Below are 12,998 nucleotides of genomic sequence, written 5' to 3'. Positions count from 1 at the left end.
CTTGCATTTACTTAATTTCGTGAGCCAATTCGCGGCTCCATCATCCCAATTGTGCATAAAAATGCTGGTAAAACCTATGCACTCCGCCACATCAACAGAAATCCATGAAAGCCCAGACATTCTCCATAATCATGATCAGACACTTTTCCTAATGTGTGTTAGTCCCATAAGGAAAAGAAACAAGTCTTCCCCAAACCAAGGGACAATGTGGCTTCCCGTATCCATTGTGCTCATTCCCATACAGACATCCTCTTTTGTGCCCTGTCGGAAGAGCTGCGTACCCACCACACCTCCCTCCCACAGAGCCCATTATGGGTGCTCCGACCCGTAATATTTCCCAAATTCAAAGGTACACAGGAAAGGATCGGCTCTGAAAAGCACACAAAAGCACTCATAAACTTCCGACTGTAACCATCCCTCCTTGAGCTAAAACACAGGTTGAAGAACTAACTGCTTCAAACCCATTGCTCTTTATAATGAGAACTTCCCTTCTGAATACCGTCACATCAACTTAATCAAGCATCGTGACTTACTTATACTGAACTTTATTAATTTCAAGTATGTTTACTAAGAAAGATAAACATTCTTTAGAACGGGTTTTGTCTAATGAAAATCCAAAATTCCACTATTCATTAATTACATTTATTAATCACTACAAAACTGAACAGGAACGTACCCATGAGTAAAGCCATCTCTGTAAGAATCAGTTCATTTGAAAACTGTACAGGGTAACGACCAAAAACATGCTGATTCTTCCATATACAGGTGGTAACAGTCATCTCTCCAACATTCTAATGACTCCCACTTTTAAAATTTTTTTTTATTTTAGAGAGAAAAAGGGAGGGAGAAAGGAAGGGAGAGAAATATCTATGAGAGAAATATCAACTGGTTGCCACGCACCCTGACCTGGGACCAAACCTGCAACCCAGGCATGTGGTGTGACCGGGAATCAAACCGACAACATTCTGGTTTGCAGAACAATACCCAAGCAACTGACTGAGCTGCCACACCAACCAGAAAGGCATGACTTTCTACTTTTGAAAGGCTCGCCTAAATTAAATGTATTTATGGCCTACGGTTGTCCACAATATTAAAATTACTTAATTTTCAAAAGTATTAATATAAAATTCAGAAACAATTTCAAAAACTTAGGTTATAAAATAGAGTCAAAACTAATTAGAAATGCCCACAAGAACAATTTCCTTTTTTGAAAGGCATTGTTCCAAACTCCCTCTGGTTGCTTTTTTGAGACCCACACCATAGGATAGCCATCCTCGACAGGGCAGAAAGCTCGCCTGCCTCCCGGTGTCATCTGTCCGTGTTCCATGTGAATCCAATTTCCTTGCATTACCTCTGCCCAGGTCAGGGATGAATGGCTGTCAAAGTCCCCGTGGAATCAAAAGAAAGACCCTTTCTTCCTGAGGCAGCAAGTTTCAATTCACAGAGCACATGGCTAATCTACATATGTGAAGGTCACGGCGCTTCAGTCAAAGAGGTTAAGAATGGAGCAGCTCACGTACGGGTTGTCTTAAACATCTTGGCACGACGCCCAACAAGTAAGACTGTTGCAAAGCCACAGAGAGCTGCTGGCAGCAGCAGGGGAAAAACATTTTGATCACGTGGTGCCGCACACGCTACCTAGTTTACTTCATGTGTGAAACTCCGAGAGTCCCTAAAAACAGCCACACGCGCAAATCAAATCCAGACTTCGGCTTCACCGGTTTGGCCATGCCGGTACTCCCCCCTCAGATAAAACACACTTATCTGAAATGTGTAGATGCATTGAAAACACAACTTCGACATACTGACAACCAGCTGGCTCGGCCACCTCAGCTGATCACAAGTCCTGGTTTTGTTTTGTTTTGTTTACCCACGTTTTTCATTGATGGTCGTTAGGGTCACTGCCACACTTGAACTACCATAAATACAACTGCTAAGAAAATACATGTCAGTCTTTTTGCGAAAGGTGTTCTTTCTCTTAGGTAAATTCCCATGAATGGATTTGTCAGAATCAGTGACTAGATATACATTTAACTTTAGAGGAAACTACCAAGCCACTCTCCAAACTGGTCCACCAATTGCTGACACACCTGTCTGTACTCAGTGTTGTCGGCCTTTTCCGCTAGAGCCACATGACTGGGTGTGGAGTGGTGGCCCATCACGGCCTTTATCACACACTCTGACGTCCACCTTCTGTGAAGCATCCGTTCAAGCCCTCTGCACATTCGAAAAAACTGGACGGTTCTTATTTTTGATTTGTTGCTTTTCTTTATACGTTCTGCTTCCAAGTTCTTTGTAAAATATACATATTGTAAATATGTTCACCCGTCCGTGATGTGCCTATTTAGATTCTTAAGGGCTGACTGCAACTTCTTTGCATCCGTTTTTCAAGAAACCACGAAGCTGCTCAGACCAGAAAAGGCTGTTTAAAGAGCAGCGCTCTTTTAAAGTTGTCCGAATACACACAACAGGTAAAACCTTCTTTCTTCGTGCTTTTCTCTCTCTCCTCATTAACAACATGGCAATGCAGAGAAGTAGAGGAACGTAATGCACAATAAAACACAAAGTTGCTTTTCGGGTCCTATCTTCACTAAGTAATTGCAGACTGAATGAAGTAAAGCTGCTGTAAAGCACGAAGGCTCCTGACAAACGCCTCCACGGAGAAAGCAGCGAAGCCGCGCCTGGGCAAGCGCAGCTCGGCCCCCCGCAGTCAGCAGGACACCTGCCTCAGTGCTTTCCCTACTGGGCCCAATGAAACCAAAGGGAGTCGGCAGGAACAGTGGGGAAGGGAAGATTTGCAAAATCAGCAAAATCCTAACAAATGTGACTATAGCTGAACAGTTGTAACTTTAAACGATGACCAACAATCAACTACTTGTTTAATATATGAAAAAATAATTGGAAGCAAAGGCCCACTTCAAAACTGGAAAAGTTGTCCGCCTACCACTGATCTCCTTCAGCTCAAAATTTAGATTGCTCAGGAGACCAGAGTTACTCAATCCACATTTCCAATTAAATGCAATAGTAAGTAAAATAAAAAGATCCCACACGCTACCTTACTTATTTGAATCACCGACACGCACTTAGTGGCCCAAAGACCTTCCTCCGTGATGAACAATGCGCAACACAAAGCCCAACCTTTGCGAACGCCCTCTGATCCGGTTTATCTGGCGGAGTGACTGCTGTGCCAAGGGCACCCAGTGTTTGTCGACAGTGGTGAAATGCAGTGTTCCAATTATCCATCTTCTGAACTCCTCCTTACCAGTTTTAAAAAATGGCTAAAAAATCAGAAAGCATTTTAGAGATGTGATCAGTTGTGCCACAACTTACTCTTCCTAAATAGTCAGCAAGGTAAAGATTATTAGGCAATTAAAAAAAAAACCTAAAGCATGTAGGTTAGAAATAAACTTCAAGTGTTAACTTATTTGTTCTGAGAAGACTCACAGGCTGTTAAATTAACTTTCCTGATCCCTGAGAGCGTACAGTCCTTTGTTACTGTATGAAAATGTCCCTTTCCTTGCTAGATGGTACTTTATACTCTACTTCTCACAACAATTGTGTAAGTACTCCCTCCCATGCCTTCCGAAATCAGGGAACTACACACCTGAGAGAGGTGTGGATCCCATCTTCACTAAATACTTGTAGAACGCAGAGGGCAGACACAAGGCCCCCCCAGGCGGAAGCTGGCGCTCCACCTCGTCTTATCCTCACGTCTTATCCTCCCTCACCTTGTTTCTACCCTGCGGCAGTGCGGAGTTCTGGCCTAACTGTTAAGGGGTAGTGACATTTGTACAGTCCTAAAATTACATTCAGCCCTTTGAAGACAACCATGAGGCTGATGTGGCCCCTGGTGAGAATGAGTCTGACACCTGTTGTAGATTATTTAACCTCAGGGAGTGAAGTAACTTGCCTGAGGTCACACAGGTGGTAAACGTCCCATCTTCCAGGTCCTCTAACCTGCAGGCCTCTGGCTCCTGCCTTGGCCGCAGCTGCTGTCCCCACCCCTCCTCCTCATCTGGGGAACTGCTCCTAAACCAGCTCGTAGGGGAAGCCGTGCAGAGCTGATTTGCATAGAGCTTTCCCACTCCTAACCTGCCCACACCTAATCTCTGGGAGAGGTGTCCCTTTAGAATCAAAGCTCCAGCCCAAACCACTTACACTGTACTGTGCAGCATGTTCTCTTGTCCTTACTCACTGCCCAGTCCGTTCGTCAAGGTCCACCCAGGCTGTAGTCACGGAGGGATCCATCATCCAACACAGGGCCAAGCGCACAGTAGGCTCTCCACAAACACCCCACGTTGGTGCCCCAGCTCTCCCCCTACGATGACAAACTTGTGGCACCAAAGCTCTCACACAGAGAAGGCTGTTCAATATGGTGAAGTGAGTGAACTGGATTTTAATTCCTTCGTGTGCTAATGATACTATAAAGTCATTTTTAGCAGAAAAATCACCATCTGAAACCCAAAACAAAACCCAAATTCAGATCACTTTCTCATCAATGTCAGAGTACCTAGAACAATCTGCAAATACACTGACCTTCCACATAAAATAGTGAATCACTGACAGAACAGAGTCCCTTGAAACTGACACTGCAAATGTATATACAGTACCACCAAGAAATTTCTAGTTGGGAGGCATTATTAACTACTCTTCAAAGAGTTCTTCGATGAGGCACTTTGAGAGATACAGTTTTTCTGCATAGAACTGCAGAAGAATAATGTAGCCATTCATTTTAATTTCCACTTAGTTAAATACCAGGACTCTGTGATAATTCACCAGGGAAAATTATGGATCATGTTATATTTACTCTTTGTATCTTAAGCACCAGGTGGTTCTCAGATTTGTTCATAATAGAATTGAATTTTGCCTCTGATACTTTTATAAATCCCAGGGTTAAAAAAATTTATAAAAACTATTCTCTACATATTTGAGGCAGAACTCTGGCATTCAGAGACCTGGCATTCCCCATTCGACTAGCTGAGAGCAGCCTAGTAAACTGTAATCTTGCTAAGGACCAAACCTGAATCAGACACAGAAGCAACTAATGAGAGACCCCAAGTCCACCACCCAGAATCAAAAAAGCTTAGTTTTAATTCTTCGAAACTTGGTTCCTTTGCAAAAGTACTTCCCCCCAAAAGCCAGTCGTTTCTGCAGATCATGAAAGTGGGAAGGTCTAACAAGTGTAAGAAAGAAATGATTCTTGGCCAGAGAACAGAACTAGTTAATATTAAGGACGGCACATTAAATGGGGCAGCAGCTTGTTCCAAGGACAGTGCACCACAGGCTCTATTGGTAAACCAACACCAATCCATGTAACTGTTCACAAGAGTCCTGATCAGTGGAAAACTGCATTTTGTGAGGGAAATTACAGTGGAATTCACAAAGTCTGTGTATTTGCACAGGTCTCAGTTTGTATTCACTGAACATTTCTGGGAGCTAGTGCAGTTTAATAAGCTGCTCAGTGGTGCATAGCTGATGAGGCACTGTTTTTTAAAATTCAGAACCACAGAGAACTTCGCAGCTGGGCGAGACTAGGGGTCACCTGGTTGATGGCGGCAGGGACTCCTCCTTGGCCACACGCTGAAGTGGGGCAGCACCAGGCAGAGAACAGAACCCAGGACCCCTCACCACAACAGTGGGAAGGAAGGTGGGGAATGAAGAGGTGCCCACACAGCTGCCAAAGGATTCACAGCAAGGACCTCAAAGGTAACCCCGACCAGCAGGCAACTTGTCAGATGAGGAAACTGAGCACCGAAACCTACAAATGAATCAAGGTCTGGCCAACTCCAAGTCACGGTCTTTCACTGTATCAGATGCCTTGCAATATATTCATATTCTCTCATAACTCCTCATACTCACAGAATAAACTACTATACAGCAAACATACCTGTTCCCTTAGAAATATGTCTGCTGCTTCAGAAAGATACTTGCTCAGCAGTACAGTAACAATGTTTTACATTTCCATTTCCAAGGTCATTTATAATTCATTGAGTAAAGTGAATTTATCATAAAAAATACAAACTGGAAGCGGAGAATTTAAAGGGGGTATTAAAAAGGGTTTATAGTTTGATATACACAGGTGGGGCAAAGGTGGGTTCACAGTTGCTCGTATGAAAAATAATACAATTCTTAATGAATAAGAGTATAGGAATACGCTGTGTCTTGCATGATCACAAATGTAAAGTACTTGTGCCCCATCCTGCATAAATATATGGTCACTGAATGTGTAAAATTGGCTTTGTAAATTTCAGAAACTAGGTGCCAAACCCTAGACAAATTTTATCATTAACAATCATTTCAAAACCAGGCTACAAAGTACACTGAGTGCTTTACCTGAGCGCTCGGATAAGACGCTCACCCAAAAAAGAAACAGGAGCTGCGAAGGGTTCTGGGACAGCCTCCACTAACCACCAATGCCTTGCTTTCTGAAAGGTTTATTTCAGGACCCAGGAGCAGTAGCTGAATTTACTCCTCAGCCAGCATACATTATCTAAACAGTTACCAAAAATACTCCAGCAATCTAAGTATCTTCCTAAATCTGAGCAGACTGTTTTAACTTTTTTCCCCAACGGCCCAAGTAATGTAGAAAACTGAGATAAAGAAAAAGGACCATTCTATGTAAATTTCAAAGTGATTATATTTTCCTTATTTTAGTTATTATTCTCTGTAGTGGATCCATATTTTGCCCTGGCACAAAGCCTGGCATTGATTGGTAGAAATGTAAAAAGAGCCACTAGCTCCTAGCAGCTACATCACAATAACCTACAATTATTTGTTTTGCCAAAATCCATTCCCCAGCCCAAAAACAGCAGGCCAGCAGACTGCTGACCCACACAGTTGATATTTGCACTCTGATTAAATGAGCCAGTTCTAAGTCAATGATGCCGAAATCCATGCCCAGGTACCGTGGGAGCAGGCTTGGGCAGCACCTCTCTGCCTGAACCGCACACCAGAGCAGCAGCGATCCCCGCACCCTGGCCACTGGCTGTGTCTGGCCCAAGGCTGACTAAGAGAATGGGTGTTCAATAAATATTTGCCAATTGATTGTGTGGAGTAGATATTTATCTAACATACACCTCACAGCATACACAAATGCTAACTGTTTACACCTTAGGAAACAATTGTTGCTGCCCAGTACAAGGTCTCTAATCACAGTCCCTTTCCCTGCGCCCTCTGTGTAATCTGGTGTCACAGGATACAACTGATCACACAAAGGTGCGGCTCTGTATCAGCATCAACAGCAGCTCAAATACGATCCCAATATTTTACACACACACACAGTCTTTTGCAAGAAAGACTATTCAAAATCTAAGAAGTATCCCTTTGCAGCTGCCTCTAAGATATAATTAAAAGGCCAGTCATCTGAATTTAGGAGTTTTTTCACATACCAAGAATTTATGCAGTTTTGCAGAGGACTACAAATTAAAAACCGGAGGGGGGGAGACAAATTTGGAGCTCAGAACAGTAAGAAAATGGGCACGGCATCACGTGGACTACTTGTCTGCTCTGGATTAGCAGTGGTGTTACACCCCAGAACTTAACACACAAATAGAAAAAAATAGCACTGTAACTGGTTTTCAGTAATAGTAGAAAGATAAAACCAATAATTTTAAGAAGAGGCTAAAAATGGAAAAGATGAGAGAAATAAATAAAGAAAAAAACAATCATGATAACAGTTTATTTCCATTTTCTATTATCTAACAAAGTTCTAGGTTTCTCTCAACAAAGTACCCCAAACCTTTAGGCAAAAAGGCTTCAAAAAGCTCTTCTTACACTTTTCATGACATAACTGACAATGAAAACACCTAACCTGCATAACACAGATTTCGAAAAAGACAAAACCTGAGTCAATCACCCCAATGTTAGAATTAGGAGGAAGTAATAGACTAAAAAGAAACAAAACCCACAATTAACGTTCCTATTTGAGGAAGAATTTGCTAATAAACTATGAAATGGCAAGGTTGTTATAAAAGTGAGATTATTTTGCTTACAATACTCTTAATAACAGTTTTAGAGTTTGACATGAAGGGAAAAAATACACTTTGTTTCAAGTTAGGAAGATGAGAAAGTTCTGGAAATAGATGGGGTAATGGCCGCACAACCATGTGAATGCACTTAATGCCACTGAACTGTACACCTAAAAGTAGTTAAAACACAGTAAATTTTACATTGTGTATCTTTTACCACAATCAAAGAAACACATTATCTATAGTCTTTTAGCATCCCATTTTTTTTTTAAATGTGGTCTAGGATTTTCTCCTGGATTTCATCAAACATGGCTTCCTTCCAGCGTCATCTAATAAGGAATGGCTCCCTGTGTGTTTCTCAAGTCCCACCTTTCACCGAGGCCCACAGGAGACGATGAGAAGCGCCTCCTGCAGAAGCTGGTCAGCAGAGGCCAAATCTACTTCGGTTCAAATGGGCCGCCTGGCTGTGACAGATCTATCCCAGATTCTGCTGCCATCTACCTAAGAATGCCTCCCGGCAAACCAGACATGCTTAAGATGTTAGGGTGTTAGTCTCTCCCCTAGCAATGAGTACCATTCAAAAAACAAATTCATTTCCTCATTAGTTCATCTGCCAAACTCAGCAGCCTTCTCATGTCTGTGGCACTGGTCCACTCAGAAGTGGGTTTGAAAACTGCCTGTTGGACCCTATTCAAGTAAGTAAATCTAAGGAAATAGTTTTCTTCGAATTACTTCAAATTAGATTTTGACAACAGCACATTTGCCGAAAATTTACTGTGGAAACACGTACTTTACTTTGATAAAGAAATTTACTCAGTCACTCAATTAATGTGAACTGTTAAGTTACAACTACTTAATATGTACATGTATATTAACAATTCCATTTGTTCTGATGTTAGCATAAGGCAAAATAAGTGGGTATTTAATGATACCTAGGCAACGATACCCCAATCATTTTCTTTTCATCAAATTTCTAAGAGGAAAAGTCACTGAAATATTCCAAGTTTTTAGATTAAAATTAATCCATTCAATCACCCTATTAAGCCAAAGAGGGCCACTTAGTCTTGTATAAATAGCCTCCGCACTGGAAAAAGCAACACTGTGTAACAGACCTGCATTTACGTCACGTAAATATACATGCACGTCTATCTCCCTGGCGGATGAGCAGTTTCGCCTGGTACTTCTCCACACCACAGGGAACGAGGACTTGGGACTCCTCGGCCTCGAGCAGCACACAGCAAGTGTGTGGAGCTACTTTCCATATCCACAGAGAGTCCGCACAAACCCCCCGGTGAAGGAAGGGGACCTCTAACAGGGAATGCCTCCAAAACCGCCCCACTCCAAAAGGGCCGAGGGCGTGGATGTGGCCCCTTAAATATAAACAGCATTGTAAAATGCCATAAAGATTTTGTAACATCCATTTTTAAAATGTAAATATTGCAAAAAAATTAATGGAATGAGCTTTATTAATATTCATTTTGAGCCTCCATAAATCTGTTGCTTTAAGTAACACACTGACTGTTCTTTCGAACTTAAATATAAGCCTCAAATTTACAGATATACACACACAGTCCAAAATGAAAGTGACACAAGTGAAATATTAGTTCCTTTTCCACAAATATAGATCAAAGCATACAGATCCATTAACTGAGAGATGTCTGGCTAGTGTAGCAAGAAAAGCAAGCCTCTCTCTGTATTTAAGACACTCGGCAAAAAGCTAATACTGTTTCCTACACTAATGCATCCAAAACGAGTCTTCAAAACAAATGGCAAAATGTCATGGACCTCAACAAATTTTAAATCAAACCACTATCTTCCTAGGAGAGGACAGGGTTAAATAGATGAAACGATCATCTTTTTGGTTTGCCTGTCATACCAATATTGAACCTAGGGGAATAAGTAAGTTCCCATCATATCAGAAGTAATTGTTTAGATACACCCCACCCCAAATTATACAGTAACAGAGTCCATTAATAAGAAATGGAACTGAAACCTCAACCCTATGCTATCTAATACACCGATCTCTTTAAAAATATGTCTAATAAAATTACCAAATGAGTTTACATTAAGTCTTCCTCTACACTGTCTTACATTTTTTAAAAAGGTTCTCAAGCCAGAATTAATGCTACTTTTACACCATCGTGAAGATGTTATTCTCCTTCTAATGAAGGAGCACACTGTTTGGGGGTCGCTGCACACGTCTGATACTGCGTGACAGTGGGAAAAACAGAACGAGCACCGAGCAACGAGCCTGGCAGAAAATTCATTCTTAAATACAGATAAAAGAACACAACCAAAGAAAAGAGAGGGATTAAGGTTCCTCATTGTAGACCCACGGTGCGACTATGCTGTCCCCTCCTGGAACACGCGTATCGATTTTGTGTTAATATGAACATAAATTTAAGTGATTGCTGTTTTAAAGAGCAGTTGCCATTCAAAAAAAAAACTGTCAAAGTAAGTACATAGAAAGCAGGAGCTCAATGAAAATAATTTTAACCCACGCATAATTTCACCCCAAATAACCGAGGAAAACAGAAAACTGTAGGCATTTGTATATTTTCTGTTTTTTAAATGATAGACCTTTTTTATGAAGCAGTTGCCAATTCCACATCTTTTCCTGATAGAGCAGCCAGCCAGCCATACCTCAGTAAACACACAAACTCAGGCCACATAAATTTCTTCAAAGATTTAAAATATCAGACAGAGTTAGATTTCATTGCGGGGAGAGGAAGCGGAGAGAAATGTGATGTCAGCTATAATGTATCCTACACACATTTTTAAGAAATCAGGAACCAGCCTTCAACTTCCTGCTCTAGAAGCCAGCTAATCACTTTCCTTTTAATGGTAAATACGGCTCTTTTTATTACATTGTATTAAATTCTGTAAAACTAAAGTTAAAGTAGCATTAATGGAATTCAGTACAAACGGAGACATTATAAAATCCTAGTTATGTGAGTAAATCTCAACATTTCTTCTGAGACTTGCTCCATCTGAATACTTTATCTCACAAAAACCCAAAACTGTATCATAAAATGGCTAATTTCATTTTTAAAAAGACCCTCCCCCTTCTATATACCCATGTTTTATTCCTAATTACAAGCAATATTTGCCACCCGATATAAACCGTTTCCTAAAATCAAAAATGAAACTAAATGTGTTAAAAGCCACAGGAAAATTTCATCATTTAACAACGTGATTTAATAGCGTTTTATGACCTATAGTTATGTAGTAACTTAATATTTTGGACAAATGACTGTTTCTTAGTCATTTACCATAACAAATACTAAGTAATACTAGTGCTCCAAAAAAAAATATTAAAAAGACACATTCCACGTCATACGGTAAGGTACCAAAAAGAGATCTATGAATCTAGGTCATATGCCTGTCATTTGTCTTCCCCCTCAAAAATATAAAAGCTATTCCCAAGGGTCACACTGAGGACCTAATGGATTCACTCTTGTTCCAAGAAAACAAAATACTTAAAATGATTGGTACCATTAAGAAATAATACTCTAAAGTAACACAAACCTACATCTGCCTCTATCATCCTTTCGTTTCTAGTTTACAAAGAGGTGAATTTTAAACTGTCCCTTTAAAAGCACGCTGACAAAGCAAATCTTCTTAAAATTAATTATGTGGGTTTATTTACACAAGGTTTCTCTTGTGTAAAGAGAAAACGTTTTTACCTGTGCAAATCAAAAATAAAAATAGAAATTAAAAATTTTCTATCAAGAATGGAAAAATCTGTTATTATTAAAAGTAAAACTCCACTAAGTCAAGACCTGAAAGCAGTGGACATCAGTATCCTCAGCTGGAGAGTCACATGATTCTCCGTTAAATACGGTCTTCCGATCACTCAGAGAAGTCTCTCCTCTAAGATCTGGTTATCACTAAGATATACCTAAGTAAATGAGCTGAGTGAAAATATGTATCACAATCATTGTCATCACTTTCTAACAGATTAAAATTATTTAAATTTTCATAGCAGTAAGAAGTCTATGAAAGAAAAATTACTCAGAAGAAACACACCTTGCATATAATATAGTTTCCCTAATTCACTGGGTAAGCAGTTCATATAGAGCTCACATTACCCAATCTAACAAAATAATTAAGTGAGGGGAAAAGGCTCTTGGTGTGTTTCTGTATTCTCCAAATCAGAAGAAAATATAAAATGACTTTAAGTATTACCCAAGAATATCCATTTTTTCCTTTTAACTAATTGTCTGCAAAAATCATGGTTTTCTCACTTCATTTGTTTTCAACTATAATGTCAATTCTAACTAAAACACCTCACCCACAAACATCTTAAGGTCATAATTGTTAAAAACACAAATTACTATAAATGTAGCCTCACTCTTGTTATAAAGCTAATTAAATTTCACTAAAAGATATTGTATATCAGAATCTTAAATTTTTTAATAGCGTAACTTTTAATTGTATATTAAATTGTAATGATATAATTCAAAATTTTCTCTTGGTTTAATCTGTAAAGGGCACTTATAAAAGCTTAATGAACCCAAAAACTGGTAAAAATCGTTGGTTTAATTATTTTTCAACTGCCATATCCTCACCCTACAATTAAAGAATGTGATGCACGCAATGTACCATGTTAGGATTTTCAAAGATCGTAATTCTGTAAATGCCCAACACTGGACACCAGCGTAATGTTTTTTATGTATTTAATCCTCTTACTGATAATATGATTCATAGTCATTTAAGCTTTAAATAATATTCAACCTTACATCTGCTTGTAATAGAGCTCAGATATTATTTGTGGCAAGAATTTTTGTGACTGTACTGCTCAGCACTTCTATTTACATCAGCAGTGCTAAATGCCCAATGGTGAGAGGGGAGCCAATCAGATGGCAGATTAGATGTCAACTCAGAGGCAGCTGTCTGGAGACTATTACAGCCAGTTTACCTCCACAATTCAAATTCCAAACCTTGCAAAGGAGATCAAGTCAGTCTTTAGGCTCAGCCTATGAGCAAGGAACGGCAAGGTTGCAGGACACTTCTAATGACGCTGTAGGA

At 40.0% G+C, this 12,998-nt stretch overlaps 1 protein-coding gene across 6 annotated transcripts in view; it reads right to left on the bottom strand.

Moving 5' to 3' along the window:
* ARID1B (AT-rich interaction domain 1B) overlaps positions 1–12,998 on the bottom strand; it is a 394,749-nt gene that overhangs the window by 379,194 nt on the left and 2,557 nt on the right. The window lies entirely within an intron of this gene.

This window comes from Sturnira hondurensis, unplaced genomic scaffold (assembly GCF_014824575.4).
Source record: "Sturnira hondurensis isolate 20B ecotype Veracruz unplaced genomic scaffold, ASM1482457v3 Scaffold0000167, whole genome shotgun sequence".
NCBI classification, from domain to species: domain Eukaryota; kingdom Metazoa; phylum Chordata; class Mammalia; order Chiroptera; family Phyllostomidae; genus Sturnira; species Sturnira hondurensis.
Note: the sequence above shows the minus strand (reverse complement) of the source record. Positions and strands in the feature narration are given on the sequence as shown.